Below are 15,581 nucleotides of genomic sequence, written 5' to 3' on the forward strand. Positions count from 1 at the left end.
TAATTTGGCAGTACTAATGTTACTAAGAAACAGGAAGTGTTTTTCATGTGGACTACTATCCAACTATGACTCTCCATGTTATATGTTTGCATTTTATTACTTTAAATCCAAGTTCTAAAACATTTCTCCCTATTAAATTTAATCTTGTTAGATTAAATTCATCATCCTAACCTTTCTAGATATTTTGAATTAGCAATTCTGTCATTTGAAATGTTAATTAACCCTTTTGACTTCAAGTTATACACAAATTTTATACACACAAATGTTTAATGGAGCAGAGCCACAGAAAGAGACCAGGGTCATTCCATTAGAAGGTAGAAAGAATCTTGATTTGGGATAGGATGATATGAGTTCAAATCCAGTCTTTACTGCTTGTTTCTTGTATGATCTTAAATCACTTAATCTCTCTGGGCCTTCGGTTTCTTAACTATAAAATAATATGTTTGGTTTAGATTACCTTCTAAGGTTCCTTCCAAATCTAAAATCTTCTGATTTCCATCCAAGTTGATATCGATCCATTAATTAATGGGGGTTCAATAATTCAACCAGTTCAAAATCCATCTAATTTTACTAATCATTAAAAATAGTCAGTTGGCATAGAAGATAAAATGCTGGAGTTGGAGTCAAGAAGACCTGAGTTGAGGTTCTTCCTCAGACACTGTGTGAACAGAGGCAAATCATCTTAATTTCTCTGGGTCTATTTCCTCATCTATAAAATGAAGGGGTTGAACCTGACAAATCTCTTAGTGCTTTTATAGTTCTAAATCTAAATCTATAATACTTCATTAAATAATCAGCTCTTCTTGTCTACAAGGATTATTTGAAAGATTTTCAACACCTTACCATAATGCAGATATTTATGCCCTTATAGCATTCCCCTGTTCTACTAGTCTTGGACTTCTACTGACAATCCCAAGTGAGACTCTTTTGCCTCTCTGAGAAAGATGTCATTTGACAACATGCTAATTGTGCAACACCCCAAAAGGTGTTGCACACCATGAATCAGTTGAAAGTTTGTCAATTCAATACATGATATATTAATAACAGATTAAAAGCATATTTTGTTCCTTTGTGTGAAAATCCATTTGTGGGAAGTAGTGATCAAAGACACTCTCAACCTACTTATGGGAGGAAAACATACCAAACAATGATATTTGTGAATTTAAAAAATTTTAATGTAATGTTCAAATTCATACAGGATACAACAGTGTGTATCATCACCATCTTCCCTTACTTCTCCTAGGTCCATTTTATATTTCCAATGATTTTGAAAACCACAGTATTGCAAAATAATTTTTCCTGAATCAAACAAAGTTAATTCAGATTATGACACACATCTCTTGCTTCCTGAGATTAATGTTTAAAGAAGAAATATCTTCTAAACAAAATGTCATAGTTGAAATAGCTATTGAAGGCAACAGAAGTAACATTAAAAGTAACCTAACATAATAACTGTCAAGTGTGAATATTTTTCACATGTAAAAGTTTAAAACTGCATTCAGTAGTTTGCTTCTGATTGCTAGCATTAAGTTCACGGACTTATACTCTTTTAAGTTTAGGAACTTATTTAAAAGAATTAGACCTTTTAAGATACCGACATTAGATTCCAATTTAAGGTCGAAACTTGTTGTGTGAGATTTGGACCCAAGAACAAAGTTCAAAGAAAATTCTTCAGTTTTCCATTCTCTTGACATTAATGCTGAAATAAAAAGAAACAGAATTCGAGTCACAAGCTTTTATTTTTTGCACTTGAAGAACTGAAAGCTTTCTCTGTTTGTTATTTTCTGAAGGAGGGGGGTTTCCTGTGTGTAGCCTTGGGGATCCCCTAGTCTTTTCAGTCCTATGTATCTTTTTTCCTTATAACCATCACACACTCAGCCAATCAAGGCTTCAGGGGCCACCTTTTGGCATCTCCCTAGCAAAACAATTTCCTTTTTACTTGACTAAGCACTGGCACTTTTATGAAAGAAGACAGGAAGTAGCCCTTAGTACTGCCTGCAGGCCTGGCCTTTGGAGGTGAGTGTCTATACTTCAATGTTCACCTCCTTTGGGCATGAAAGGAGTTTCTCTTTTCAAGATTCTCCTATTAACTTGCAAATATCTCTGGAAGAGGTCTCTTGGAAAATCACTAGTCTTCTTAAAAAGTGTAACTTAAAAAAAAAAAAAAAGCCTTAGGGAATAAGATTGACTTCTAGAGGATTCTAGGACCCCCAAAAAACAGAGACAAGTCTCAATAGGGAGGCTAAGAATGGCAAAATAAATATAAAGTTCTAGAGGTAGAAAGAGTTGCAATGGACTTTAGCTGTCTTCTAATCAAATTCCTTCTTTTAAAATGAGAAAAGGAAGACTTGGAAAAATGTGAAGTGATTTGTCTAAGATTATGAAGCTGGTAAGTGATAAAGCCTGGACTAGAATCCAGGAGCAGTATTCCCTCTGTACTACTCTGTTCTCTTACATCATAATTTTTCCTAGGGTTGGTCTAAAATTTCTTTTTTAAATCTAGGTAAAAAGTTTCAGGCCAGGGACTTTGGAAAATCTTTGATGATGGTGCTATCAGGTACCCCCAGGAAAATGGACCTCCTTGTCTTTTTTTTTTTTAAACAAATATTTGTTATGAACATAACCACAAAATAGGAATCTAAGAGTATTTTTGGCTATGCTGAAAAGGAAAACTTTAAAAACCATATATAGTACTGTGAATCAACACACAACATTCCTTATTGTAATTTAATAAAGAATTCTGTGTCTTCATTACATAGACTAATGACATCTCCAGACATATTTACAGTAATTACACCAGCTGATATACTTTAATTAATGATTTAAGGACATAATTACATGTTTCAGTGATCTTTAACATATTTACAAGAAAGCTCTAGCTAGCATAATTAGAGCAATTATGTAAATACTTGATAATACACAACAAATTACTAAGAAAAATACCCTATATTTAAGTATATTTACTTTCAAAATCAACTGGTAGAAAGCTAACACTTGGGTTCATATTTCTACTTCAACTCACATTTGTGGATAAATCTTCAAACTATCTGATCTCCAGACTTCTTAGTCTTCTTAGAGGAGAGAAAGGCCTCATGGTGAGTCAGAGTCTGAATCCTGTGTCATTCTGAGTATCATAGGATCAGAACGAGAAAGGATCTCAGAGATAATCTAATCCAAACTTCTTATTTACAGAGGACATTAAGATTTAAGAAAAGTTAAGTAAATTGCTAAAGGTCATACTCTTAATAAGAACTGGTATTCAAATCCAGATCCATTAAATGTGAAATCCAACTCTCTCTCCAATCCAACTTGCATGCTGCACATTACTCCTGACTAATTTAGTGAACCTCTCTAAATCCCAGTTTCAATGGATAGAGCGCTGGGCCTGGAGTCTACTTACTTGCAGTGTGACTCTAGACAAGTCATTTAACACTCTTTGCTTCAGTTTTCTCACCTGTCAAATGATCCATAGAAGGAAATGCCAAACCACATCAGTGTCTTTACCAAGAAAATCCAAGTTGGGGTCACAAAGAGCAGTCATGATGAACAAAAGCAACAAAATTGGGGATAATAATGCTGGCATTACTTAACTTCCTAGAGTTTTTCTAAGGAAAAAGGTCAATAGACTTTATAGTGTTGTGAAAATAGAATTTGTTAGACCAAGCTTGTTTAGGTTGTTGGATGTTTTTAACTGTTCATTTTTGCTTCCTTTTTGTCATTTTGTCATAAACCAGCTCAAGTCCGTTGTTATTCTATGAAATTGCTCATGCAGTAATGATTTTGGCTCTAGTTTCATGATGAGTTTTGCTTTTACATTGGGGCTAAGCATGTTGCACTCACTGAAAATTGGAGTGCCTCCTTAGGGAAAAAAAAAAAAAAAAAAGCTGACAAATCTCACACCTAGAAGTGTCCTTTCTCATTTCCTTTCATGTTCTTTGTTTAAGTGATACCTTCAATTTCCATCACAAAATATGTTTCTTTGGACTGGCTCTACCCATTCTTTTTATGGTATGAAGGTGTACCTTCGTGGAATCTATGATTGCTGGGAAGCCAAAGAGCCCAGATAGAGGTTCTTAAACTTTTAAATCACTGATCTGTGATTTCTTCTCCTTATAGTCATCCTCCTTCTAGGGTCCAAGAGGGAGGGAAAGGTCATTTTTTTAGATTTATAGTGAAGAAACATTTCATTTTTAACCAGCTAGATAGATTCAACTGAGAGATATAAAATAATCCCTTTTCCCTCTGATTATTTTCCCTCTGATATGATGCCATAGAACCACAGACTTTATTCACAGAATCACAGAAATTTAGATACCACTTAGTTTAACCTTTCCATTTTATGTATAAACTAAACACAGACCAAAAGGGTCAAATAACTTACTCTAAAACTACTCAGAACTAGAACCCACTTCTCTTGACATCCGGCTTATGCCTTTTTATTGTGTGGTCATACTTCCTCTTGTTTAAAAAATATTAAGTTTTATAAGGTACAAAGAAAGAATTGTGTTAGAATGATATAATGGGATACTAAGTTCAATTTTCTTCTCCAAATAGCTTGCCTTTACATAATACTTTAAGGCTTACTAACTTATACATAGATTACCTCATTTTATCCTAAGAACAACCTTAAGAGGTAGATCCTGCTACCATCACCATCATCATCTCCACTTTACAGATGAAGAAACATACCCTGCCCCAAATCACACAGATAGTCAATGCCTGGCATAAAATTTGAACCAGGATTAACAGGTTATTTACTGGGTCTCTATATCTACTGCCTCTCTTAACAAGGGACATTTAGGTGTGGAAATATTTCAAATGGAGTCAGGATAAGGGCAGGGGGTATAACAAAGAAGTATTCGCTACATAGCTTCCTTTCTTCAGATCTTGGCACCTTGTCTTTTTTTTTCTATGTTACTATACTAGTTATTTAATAAGCGCTTAATAAAGGTTTGTTGATTTTGTTTTGTATTATTTTTACTTATGGTTTTTCTTATACACTCTACTAAATTACAGAAGAAAAAAAATGACAGCTGGAATAGTGAGAGAAGTCATCAGAAGAGTATAAAATTTGAGTAGGATCTTGAGAAATGGACAGAATTTGAGTAGTTAAGAAGGAAAATGTGGGATATAGAGTGAAGCCACTGGGGAAGAAATGAGCAGACTCTATTTGTTGGATGATGGGGGCTGAAGGTTTTTGTTGGGGAAGAGTAATAGCATTAGAGATTCAGAATTGCAAGAAATTTCAGAGATCTTGTCCAATTTTCTTTGAATACAAATTTTCTACCTTTGAGTTCAGTGATTTCCCTAGACTTTGGATAGAAGGCTAGGGTCTACTTATGAAGGCACTTGAGAGCCAACCAAAGAGTTTAACAATGAGAGAAGCAAAGGCAAAGACCACCACTGCAAATTTTATTTTTTTTTAAAGATTAGTCTGAAATGATGCATAGGATGGATAGAAGGGAAAAACTGAAAATGGGGTAGGATAGGTTATATGACTGTATTATAATACAGGTATGAGGTGATGGAAATCCAAGTTTGAGGGTGGCATACCCCCTAGAGAGTCTTGTAAGATTTTTAACGTGCATGAAGACTATGTTACTCTAAAACTATTCAGAACTAGAACCCACTTCTCTTGACATCTGGCTTAGTGTCTTTTTATTGTGTGGTCATACTTCCTCTTGTATAAAAAACACTAAGTTTTATAAGGTACAAAGAAAGAATTGTGTTAGAATAGTATAAGGTGAAGGAGAATCTCCAAGTCAGACTTTTGTTCTGCTAAATCAAGTGGGTTTTTTTTTTAAGTAAACAAGTAGCAAATATAGTTGGATCATATATATTTTGTAACTTTCAGTCAATTGTGTGGCTATAAAGATGTGATCTACTGTTGAGTATTGTTTGTAAAATCTATCTCTTTGTTATGCTTTTATCGAGGAATATTATTCTCTTAAAGATTTTATTGAGATGGGAAATTATGTGTATAGTTATTAATTTTTAAAAATCATAGTATTATAAATTTAGATCCAAAAGTAAACCTTGAAGAATTCTGAATCCAACTCTCAGTTGTCAGATGTGGAAAATGAGAAAGACTAAGTGACTTTACAAGGATCATACAACTGGTAAGTGAAATTTAAGTCAAGGTTCTCCTGATTCTCTATACCATACTGCCTCACTCAAGCTGTTGTAATGAACGTGAAGAAAAGAATGACAGAATGAAGATGATTTTTATTAAGCACTTTGTTTTTTTCAAAACTCGTATCAAATTCTGAAAATGCAAATTGAAAAATCAAGGCATTTTTGTTGCCATCATAGAGACAATACATATAATGGAGTATATAGATAGGAAAGGGTGTCTTGGTCTTGGAAGTCATAGGGATCATGAGTGAAACAATTGGGTAGATATTTTAGAGCCAAGTGTACTGTTGTCTTAATACAGTTTCACAAAGAAAGAGGAAAAAAAGTGTCATGTGAGTGACAATTGAATGAAAAATGATTGAAATAAAGATGAAGAAGCAGATGTAAAGGGATTTTAGGACCAAATGACAGCTTCTCTCAACTTTGGTCTGTGTTATCTAATTTGGACACCTAACCATTCATCAGTAGTGAAGGAAAGTGTGGCCATCTATGATTGTTTCAAGTGTTGGGAATCCTTCCTTCTTCCAGGTTTCTTGATAATTGATCCCTCAATACCCTCAGAATTCTATCAGCTCAGGCAAAGCCCTCCATTTTGTATACTTGAGAAAGTAATAGATTAAAAAAATTAGGTTGATTGCTTCTATTAAGTTCAGTATCATGTTGATATTAGAGTCAGAAGATCAAAGTCTAAATTCCAGCTCTGCCACTTACTTACTAACCATATGACCTTTAGGAAATCAGGAAATCTCTTAGAATCTCAATTTTTCTGTGCAAAAGCAAAGGGCATAGACTAGATAATCTTTTGCTCTTTTATACTAATAAAATCTTATGAACATGATGAGTAATAACTAAATAACTGTTAATAGTACTGATAACATTAATATTGGTTATTATTATTGCTAATAATAACTAAAACAAGAGAACCTAAAGGATTGCTTTGAAAAAAAACTTTAGAGATCTTGTAAGTATAGATGAGATAGATTTATCATTTGAATACCAAATAGCCTAAACTTCACATTAACTTTGTACATATATAATTAGATATTTTTTAAATAAATTATTAACAATAATGGAGTGGCCTGTCAGATTGGCTAAGATGACAGGAAAAGATAATGATGAATGTTGGAGGGGATGTGGGAAAACTGGGACACTGATGCATCGTTGGTGGAGTTGTGAAAGAATCCGGCCATTCTGGAGAGCAATTTGGAACTATGCCCCAAAAGTTATCAAACTGTGCATACTCTTTGATCCAGCAGTGCTACTACTGGGCTTATATCCCAAAGAAATACTAAAGAAGGGAAAGGGACCTGTATGTGCCAAATTATTTGTGGCAGCTCTTTTTGTAGTGGCTAGAAACTGGAAAATGAATGGATGTCCATCAATTGGAGAATGGTTGGGTAAATTATGGTATATGAATGAAATGAGCAGAACCAGGAGATCATTATACACTTCAACAACAATACTGTATGAAGATGTATTCTGATGGAAGTGGATATCTTCAACATAAGAAGATCTAATTCACTTCCAGTTGATCAATGATGGACAGAAACAACTACACCCAGAGAAGGAACACTGGAAATTGAATATAAACCGTTTGCACTACTGTCTTTCTACCCAGGTTACTTATACCTTCAGAATCCAATTCTTACCATGCAACAAGAAAATTGGTTTTACACACAGGTTATACTGTAACACATTTAATATGTATGGGATTGCCTGTCATCTAGGGGAGGGAGTAGAGGGAGGGAGGGGAAAATTTGGGAAAATGAATACATGGGATAATGTTGTTTACAAAAATTACTCATGCATATGTACTGTCAAAAAATTATAATTATAAAATTAATTTAAAAAAAAGAAATAGAAAAAAAAACAATAATGGAGTGGTTTAATTAGTAGTGACTTGGCCTCAAATTCAGGAAGAATTGGGTTCAAATTTAACCTCAAATATTCTATTTACTATTTACTATTCATTTACTCCCTCCCCTTTGCCTAAAACACTTAATCTATCAGAGGTCTAGGAAACTCTGAAACTACCTTGTAGCTCTCTAAGTTGCATAGGAGGTAATGACTTGTATTCAAAAAGGAAATTTCCTTATCCAGGGAATTCCATATTACCAGTGAAATCACAGTTCCATCCCCTTTTCTAATAATAATAATTAGAGAGACAAATTGACATAGTAAATGGAAAGCAGGTCTCAGCATCAGGAGGACCTAGGTTCAAAGACCCTTCTAACATATTCTGGTTGTGTGACCCTTAGCAAGTTATAGCATTCAACCTGGAAGAACTCGGGCAATTTTATAAGACCACAAGTAGAAAAATCGTTACGGATCTACAATGATAGAGGAAATTTTCTCATTGGAAGTTCTGTATTCCAATGAAATCACTTGTCCAAGAAAAAAAAAAAAAAACAGCAATTAATATTTCTATAGTGGTTTTAGATCAAATATTGAAAAGGGTAAATGACTTACCTATGGTCATACAGCAGTTGGCAAAGTGGACATTTCATAGTATTGCAAATTTAGAACACAAAGGAAATTTGGTAGCCATAAAATCCAATCCCCTCATTTTACAGAAGAGACCTTGAAGCACAGAGAGGTTAACTGAATTGCCCAGAGTCACACAGCTAGTAAACTGTTAAAATGGAATCTGAACCCAAGTGTTCCTGACTTCAGGTCTAGTTCAAATTATTCTATATTGTTTCAGGTTTTCTATTTCTAAGAAAAAAGTGCATAGAATTTAAAAATGTCATAAGATGAGGTCTCAGTTCTACCACTTACTAACATTAAGGTTTTTTTTGCAAATTATCTAATTTTTCTGGATTTCAACTTCATCTTTAAAATAGGCCCAATAAGACCCATTCTATCTTCCTCATAAAGCTTTTAGAGACATGAAATAAGTGTTAGTTTGTATAACATATATTAGTATATAAAAGAATTTGGAAAACTTCAAATAGTGATAGGAATGCCAACCTTTTATTACCAAGTGAGCAAACATTTCTTTTACAATCTAGATTATGATATTCACTTTCTTAATAATCATCTCTTTTTCACTAATCTTATTAAGAAACTACAACCCAGTACCTGATTTATGTATTGTAGATTTCTCTCTGAATGAGTAAAATCTGAATTGATAAAGATTTTATTGTAGATTTTATTTCTCAGGATATTTTCATTCTTAAAATTAAATGTCTATAGTCAATTTTTCTGGATTGTTTATAACTTATTTTTGAAAAGAAAATTTAAATAGGAACATTAAATAATTAAGCAAGAGTCAAGCAGGTGTTCTGGAGCGCAGGCATTGACCAAGTGAGATAATCTGGGGCAGACTAGCAAATACTGCGAAGACAAAATTGCTCATTTTTCTGTTACATCCTTTCCCCACAACCAACTTCCCTAGCACAATGAGAAGTGCCAATCATATTTTGCTTTAAAACCGGTCTAGATGACCTCATTTCCCCTTCTCCCAAGTCAGTAGCCCTACTCTTGACTCAGGCACACAAATTTGATATCTCCATTATATGTCTATTCCACTACTAACTTTGAATATTTTTCAGAGCAGAATCTGTGCTTGTTTACTTCTCTTTAGTTTCTCCCATAATAAAATTGCTTCTGTAATTCCACCCTGTCCGCAAAGTCTGGGCCAAACAGAAGAGCTGAACAACTTACTTCTCCTTCAACTGTAGAAAATATAAAATTCCTTTGGCTCCTCTTTCAAATGTCTTCTGAGCTTACCCTATTCTCCACTCCCAAAATGCACTTACTAATGACATGGATGCCCGTGTTCCATTATGAACCAAATACAAAATAGGAAAATGGAGCCATTTACATTGTGTGACCCAAATGCAAACTAGCAGGTAGGAACTTTCTAAGTGTTATATTAGATGAATAAGGATTGTTATTCCTTGCAATTTTTTTTATTATGTCAGCACCTAACATACCATGTGTGCAAATGACAATGACATTTAAGATGTTATTAGAAAGAGTGGCAAGACTCAATCAAACACAAATAGAAGAAATCTATCCTAGAAGTAACACAATTTTAAGGGAACTGAAAGATTTCTGAGCTCTTTTACAAGAGATAATACTATTTTTTTAAAATGCAACTATAATATGGTTTATGTGTGTGCGTGTGTGTATACACACACATGCATTTGTTTGTGCATTCATGTTTAGCTGTAGCCTTTTCTACAGTGTGGTGGGGAAGCAGGAAAAAATATAACGTGCATAGCAGAGAACAAAAGAAAATTTAGAAGGAAGCACAGAAAAGCTGGGTAGTATTGAAAATAAAGTGTAGTATTTACTACATTAGCTTTTGAAAAATGTAAACAGTCTAAAATGGAAATTCATGGTTTTATATTGAATCTCTTTATTTTCTGCTGTGTACATTAAAATGTTCTCCCCCCCCCTTTTGTATTTAAGTTTAAAATGAATAAAAAGTTTTAAATAAAGGAAAAATTTTTTTAAAGTAACAAGGAGGTATTAGTGACTATTAACCCATGTAGCTACATTGCTTCTTTACTTTAACAAATCTTTAACTATGCCCTTTTATAGGACTGCCTACCATTTTGCTGATATATATATATATATATATATATATATATATATATATAATATTTACTATCAATTTGTATGCTTTTGTTTGTTATGCTTTTTCTCTGTCTTATCTCATATAGTCAATCAGTCAACACATTTGCTGAGTACCTCCTATATAAAATACACTAAGAATAAAATATGTTTTTATCTTCAAGGGACTTTTTAAATTTTTTTAGTTGAGGAGAACTGAATGAAAAAAATTAAACAACACATAGCAAATAGTACAATACATGTCACTAGGCAGGATAAGTTTAATTTCAAAACACTCATCATTGCTTTTCCTAGCCTGAGACTTCTCAATTAGCCAGGATATGTCTAGGTATCTCTCTGTTTTATGCCTAATAAATGTTTTTCCACAATGATAATGTTAAATAACTCACATAAGGTAAAGAATTGGATTGTGAAAGTGACATTGAACAAGTTCTAAAAAAGGCAAATGGATATATGCCATAATTAAAATTGTTTAGCTAAGTTCTCAGTTATGAGTAGAAGCTGATATATTTTAGAAATGGTTAATCAATAATGTCATAAGTTGATCAATTAATATTTAAAAGATAGTGCTGATCTTACTTTTGTTTCTATAATCCAGAAGTCAATCTTTGCTATGAAAAGGAAGAAGAAAAAACTGTCCCTGGCAGGCAGAAATGCTGGCTTTTGGATTCAGCCCACATGGCTCCTCAAAGACCTAGGAAACTCAAATTTTAAAACAAAAGGCTTTTGACAAACAGGTGAAAGCACAGGATTTGAGCATCAGAATTGATTGTTCAGGATGACAGAGTGGAGAAATGTCCCTCTCTCAGAACTAGACATGAAGCTTCTAGTGTAAATCCTTCCCCCCCGCCCCCACCTCTTATTTGCTCATAGCATGGGAAGGTACAGGATGGAAAGCTGATGTGCTGATGCCTGGGGCCTCCTAACTGCCTAAACTGAAGACAAAGATGGTGAACACATTGTGTTTAAAGAAGCTGTTATTTCATCATGAGTTTTGTAACTTCTCAGAAGGTACTTGATGAAATTTCATACGCAGTCATGTATGTTTAATTTCTTCCACAGGAGTTTGCAAAAGGGAAAGTTTTTCTCTGTCTCTCTGTCTTTCTGTCTACCTTCCTCCCCCCCCTCTTTCTCTCTCTCTCTCTTTCTCTCTCTCTCTCTTCTCTCTCTCTCTCTCTCTCTCTCTCTCTCTCTCTCTCTCTCTCTCTCTCTCTCTCTCTCTCTCTCTCTGTCTCTCTCTCTCTCTCTCTCTCTCTCTCTCTCTCTCTCTCTCTCTCTCTCTCTCTCTGTCTCTCTCTCTCTCTCTCTCTTCTCTTCTCTTTCCCTCTTCTTCTCTCTCTTCTCTTCTCTTCCCTCTTCTTCTCTCTCTTCTCTCTCTCCCTCCCTCCCTCTTTCTTTCCTTCCCTCCCTCCCCATATCTCTCTCTCTCTTTCTCTCTCTTTCTCTTTCCCTCTCCCTCTCCCTCTCTCTCTTCCCCACCCCCCACTCATTAAGAGACAGTACTAACTTAATGCTACAGCAAAAAATTATAAGGCTCTTTGAAGCCATGCAAAATATCCCTCCCACATAATCTTATCACCCTGCAGACACTAAACTTCCTTTCTTTCATTAAAAATTCTGGCAGTGTACATTTCCAAAGCAATATCTGTTTTTTTTCTTTTTTTTTTTTTCCTTGGGGGGAAAAAAAAAGACAATCAGCTAATGGGGAAAAAAGAAATAGAAGATGGCTAATAATAAAGAATATAATGAATAAATTTAAATGCATACAAGCTTTCTTTCCCCCCTGAAAAGTGGTTTCAATTAGAACTAAAGGAGGGTGATCTAAGAATTACATGAGGAAATCTGTACCTCTTAAAAGTAATAAAGCAGAGCCCATTATACAAAGCAGATCATTTGGTGCATTCTAGGACATCGTTTATTTAGTATAGTTTTCAGATTGGTGCCTTCCAGCAGTGAGAGAGATGGAGAAGGTACTTCTCTCAGTCAGCAAACTATTTTCCAAGATTTTTATCACTTCTGGGACTCATTTTCAAATCTGTATTTCTACCCCCTACTTAGTAGTACTACTACTACAAGATGACAAATAATAATAATAGCTAGTATTTACATAGTGTTTTAAGATTTCCAAAGCATTTTACAAATTATCTTGTTTGATAATACAACAAACCTGTGAGGCAAGTACTATTATTTTTGCCATTTTACAGCTGAAGAAACTGAGACAGAGAGTAGTTAAGACTTGCATAAAGTCACAAAGCTTGTAAATGTCTAAGGTAGGATTTGAGTTCAGGTCTTCCAGGTATTTATTCAAGTATATTTGAAAAACTCTCAGATTCATTGGGGAAAAATCCCTGGAGTCCTTTTAGTGAACTTCAACTTTTACTGAATCTATCTTCTCTTTTTTCCCCTTTTTCTTCTTTGGTAAAGATCAGAGATAAGCAAGAAAAACTTCTTCCTCGTTTTTCAATCAATGAAATAATATTTGTAAAGCACTTAGCATAGTGCCTGGCACATAGTAGGTGTTTAACAAATGCTTATTCTCTTCATCCTTCCCTTCTTCCACAATCAGGAATAGGTTATTTCTGGATATTTATTTATCTGTTTGTTTATTTAATTATTTATTTAGCTTCTGCAATTCAGAGGACCTGAGCTCATATCAATCTCATTTTTTCAGCTTTACTCTGAATTTACATGCTACCCTACTTTTTTGCCCCACTTTCATGAGATATTTATTTCTCTCTCAGAGGGTGGAAATTGCTCAATTGGTGACATAGAAATTGGTGTGGGCTACTGAAAAGAAAGCTATGAAAGCCACCATTCATAGCATCATCAATTTAGATCTGAAAGGGATGTTGGAAATTACCACATCCAAACCTATCATTTCACACTTGGGGAAACTGAGGTGTAGAAAGGCTAAATGACTTGCTTAGGTAGTCAGTGTCTGAGGAAGTCCAAATTCAGGTTTTTTCTGATTCTGAATTCAGTGAGCTCACCATGACATTATGCTTTCTCAGGAAGAATCTTCTGTCTCTCTTTCAGAGGCACCCTGAATATTGCATAATTTAATGGAATTATTCTGCTTGTCTTTATAGTCCTGAGTAGGATTGCTATGAGAATCAAATGACCTTACATATGTAAAGTGCATTCAAATTTTTAAAATACTATAAATATTAGTTACTATTATTTCAATAGTTTCTTATGATAGAGTCTGTTTTCATTGCATGTTGGGCATTGTGCTGAGCTTTGAGATACATCCCTTTTCTGTTTATGTTTAATTTGGGATAAAATAGGAATTGTATCCAAGTATTGAGATACCCTGGGGGGGGGGAAGGATCATTTATTCTCATTGTTTATTCTTTTACTAATACTCCTATAAAATAGATACAGGACACAACTATAAGAAGAAGGCAATGCTGAAAAGTTAGATAAGTGCTATACATTTTGAGAAATGGACCTGATTCAGTCTCTTTAAAATATAATTTTATTATAAATGGGTATACAATGTTTCAGAGTCTATCATTACACTTCTAACTAAGTATTTGTATAAATTGGCCAGTTGAGTCAAAGTTCTGGTTTCCTGGTTTTGACTTCTTCTTCTGGGAATAGTAATGAAATCAATATTGACCTGGTGACTAAAAAAAAAAAAATGGAACAATTTACTGCCCTCGGGTTCTGCTCCTAGTCCCTGAATTTTTAAAAGAAAACTCCTTTCCCTGATACAAAAAGGGGTAGGGTGATAGAATGGAAGGCATATTGAAAGAGGGGATAGTGAGAAGAAAAAAATTTTTGAAGAGGGACAGTGTGAAAGGAGAGAGAATAGAATAAATGGGGGAAAATACAGTAAGCAATAATAATTGTGAAAATAATTTTGATGAAGCAAGTTTCTTAGATAAAGGTCTCATTTCCCAAACATATAGGAAATGGCGTCAAATTTATTTAAAAAAAAATTCCCCAATTGATAAATGATCAAAAGATATGAACATTTTGCCATATGAAAAAAAAAAAAAAGTACTCTCAGTATTGATTGGGGAAATGCAAATTAAAACAATTCTGAGGTATTACCTCATATGTATTAGATTAGCTAATAAGACAGAAAAGGAAAATAGCAAATGTTAGAAGGAATGTGACAAAAATGAGACCTTAATGCATTTTTGGTGGAATTGTGAACTGATTCAACCATTCTGTAGAACAATTTGGAATCATGCCCAAAGGGCTATAAAATCCTGCATACCCTTTGACCTAACAGTTATGTATAGCAAAGAGATTTTTTTTTTAAAAGAAAAAGGACTGGTATGTACAAAAATATTTATAGCAGTTCTTTTCTCAGGGCAAGGAATTGGAAATTGAAGGGCTGCCCATCAACTGGGGAATGGCTGAATAAATTGTGGTATGTGATTGTGATGGAATACTATTGTGCTATAAGAAATGATGAACAGGATAACCTCAGAAAAACCTAGAAAGACTTCCATGAACTTATGCAAAGTGAAATTTATTATCACAAACTAGCAATAATAATGTAGGATAATCAGCTGTGAATGACTTTGCTATTCTCAGCAATACAATAATCCAAGACAACTATGAAGGATTTATGATGAAAAATGATATCCATACCCAGAGAAAGAACTGACTGTGTCTGAATACAGATTGAAGCATGCTTTATTTTTCTTGTGGGTTTTTTTTTTTTTGGGGGGGGGTGGGAAACAGAGGGAAATTTATATTTTCTTTCATAGAATGACATTTCTAAAAATGTTCTGCATTACTTCACATATATCTTCTCAATGGTGGGGATGTGATGGGAGAAAAGAAGGGAGAAAAAAAGTTTTAAAAAACAAATGTTAAAATTGTTTACATGGAACTATGGGAAA

General features: G+C 34.1%; 1 long non-coding RNA gene across 1 annotated transcript in view; it reads right to left on the reverse strand.

The window, feature by feature from the left end:
* Nucleotides 1-1,191: 1,191 nt before the first annotated feature.
* LOC141565944 (uncharacterized) overlaps nucleotides 1,192-15,581 on the reverse strand; it is a 43,128-nt gene continuing 28,738 nt past the window's right edge. Inside the window, exons 2-3 of the long non-coding RNA XR_012489186.1 lie at nucleotides 3,023-3,124; nucleotides 1,192-1,699 (exon numbers count right to left, since the gene is read on the reverse strand). This is a non-coding gene — a long non-coding RNA (uncharacterized LOC141565944). The remainder of the gene's footprint in view (nucleotides 1,700-3,022; nucleotides 3,125-15,581) is intronic.

Source organism: Sminthopsis crassicaudata, chromosome 4, assembly GCF_048593235.1.
Source record: "Sminthopsis crassicaudata isolate SCR6 chromosome 4, ASM4859323v1, whole genome shotgun sequence".
Classification (NCBI taxonomy): Eukaryota; Metazoa; Chordata; class Mammalia; order Dasyuromorphia; family Dasyuridae; genus Sminthopsis; species Sminthopsis crassicaudata.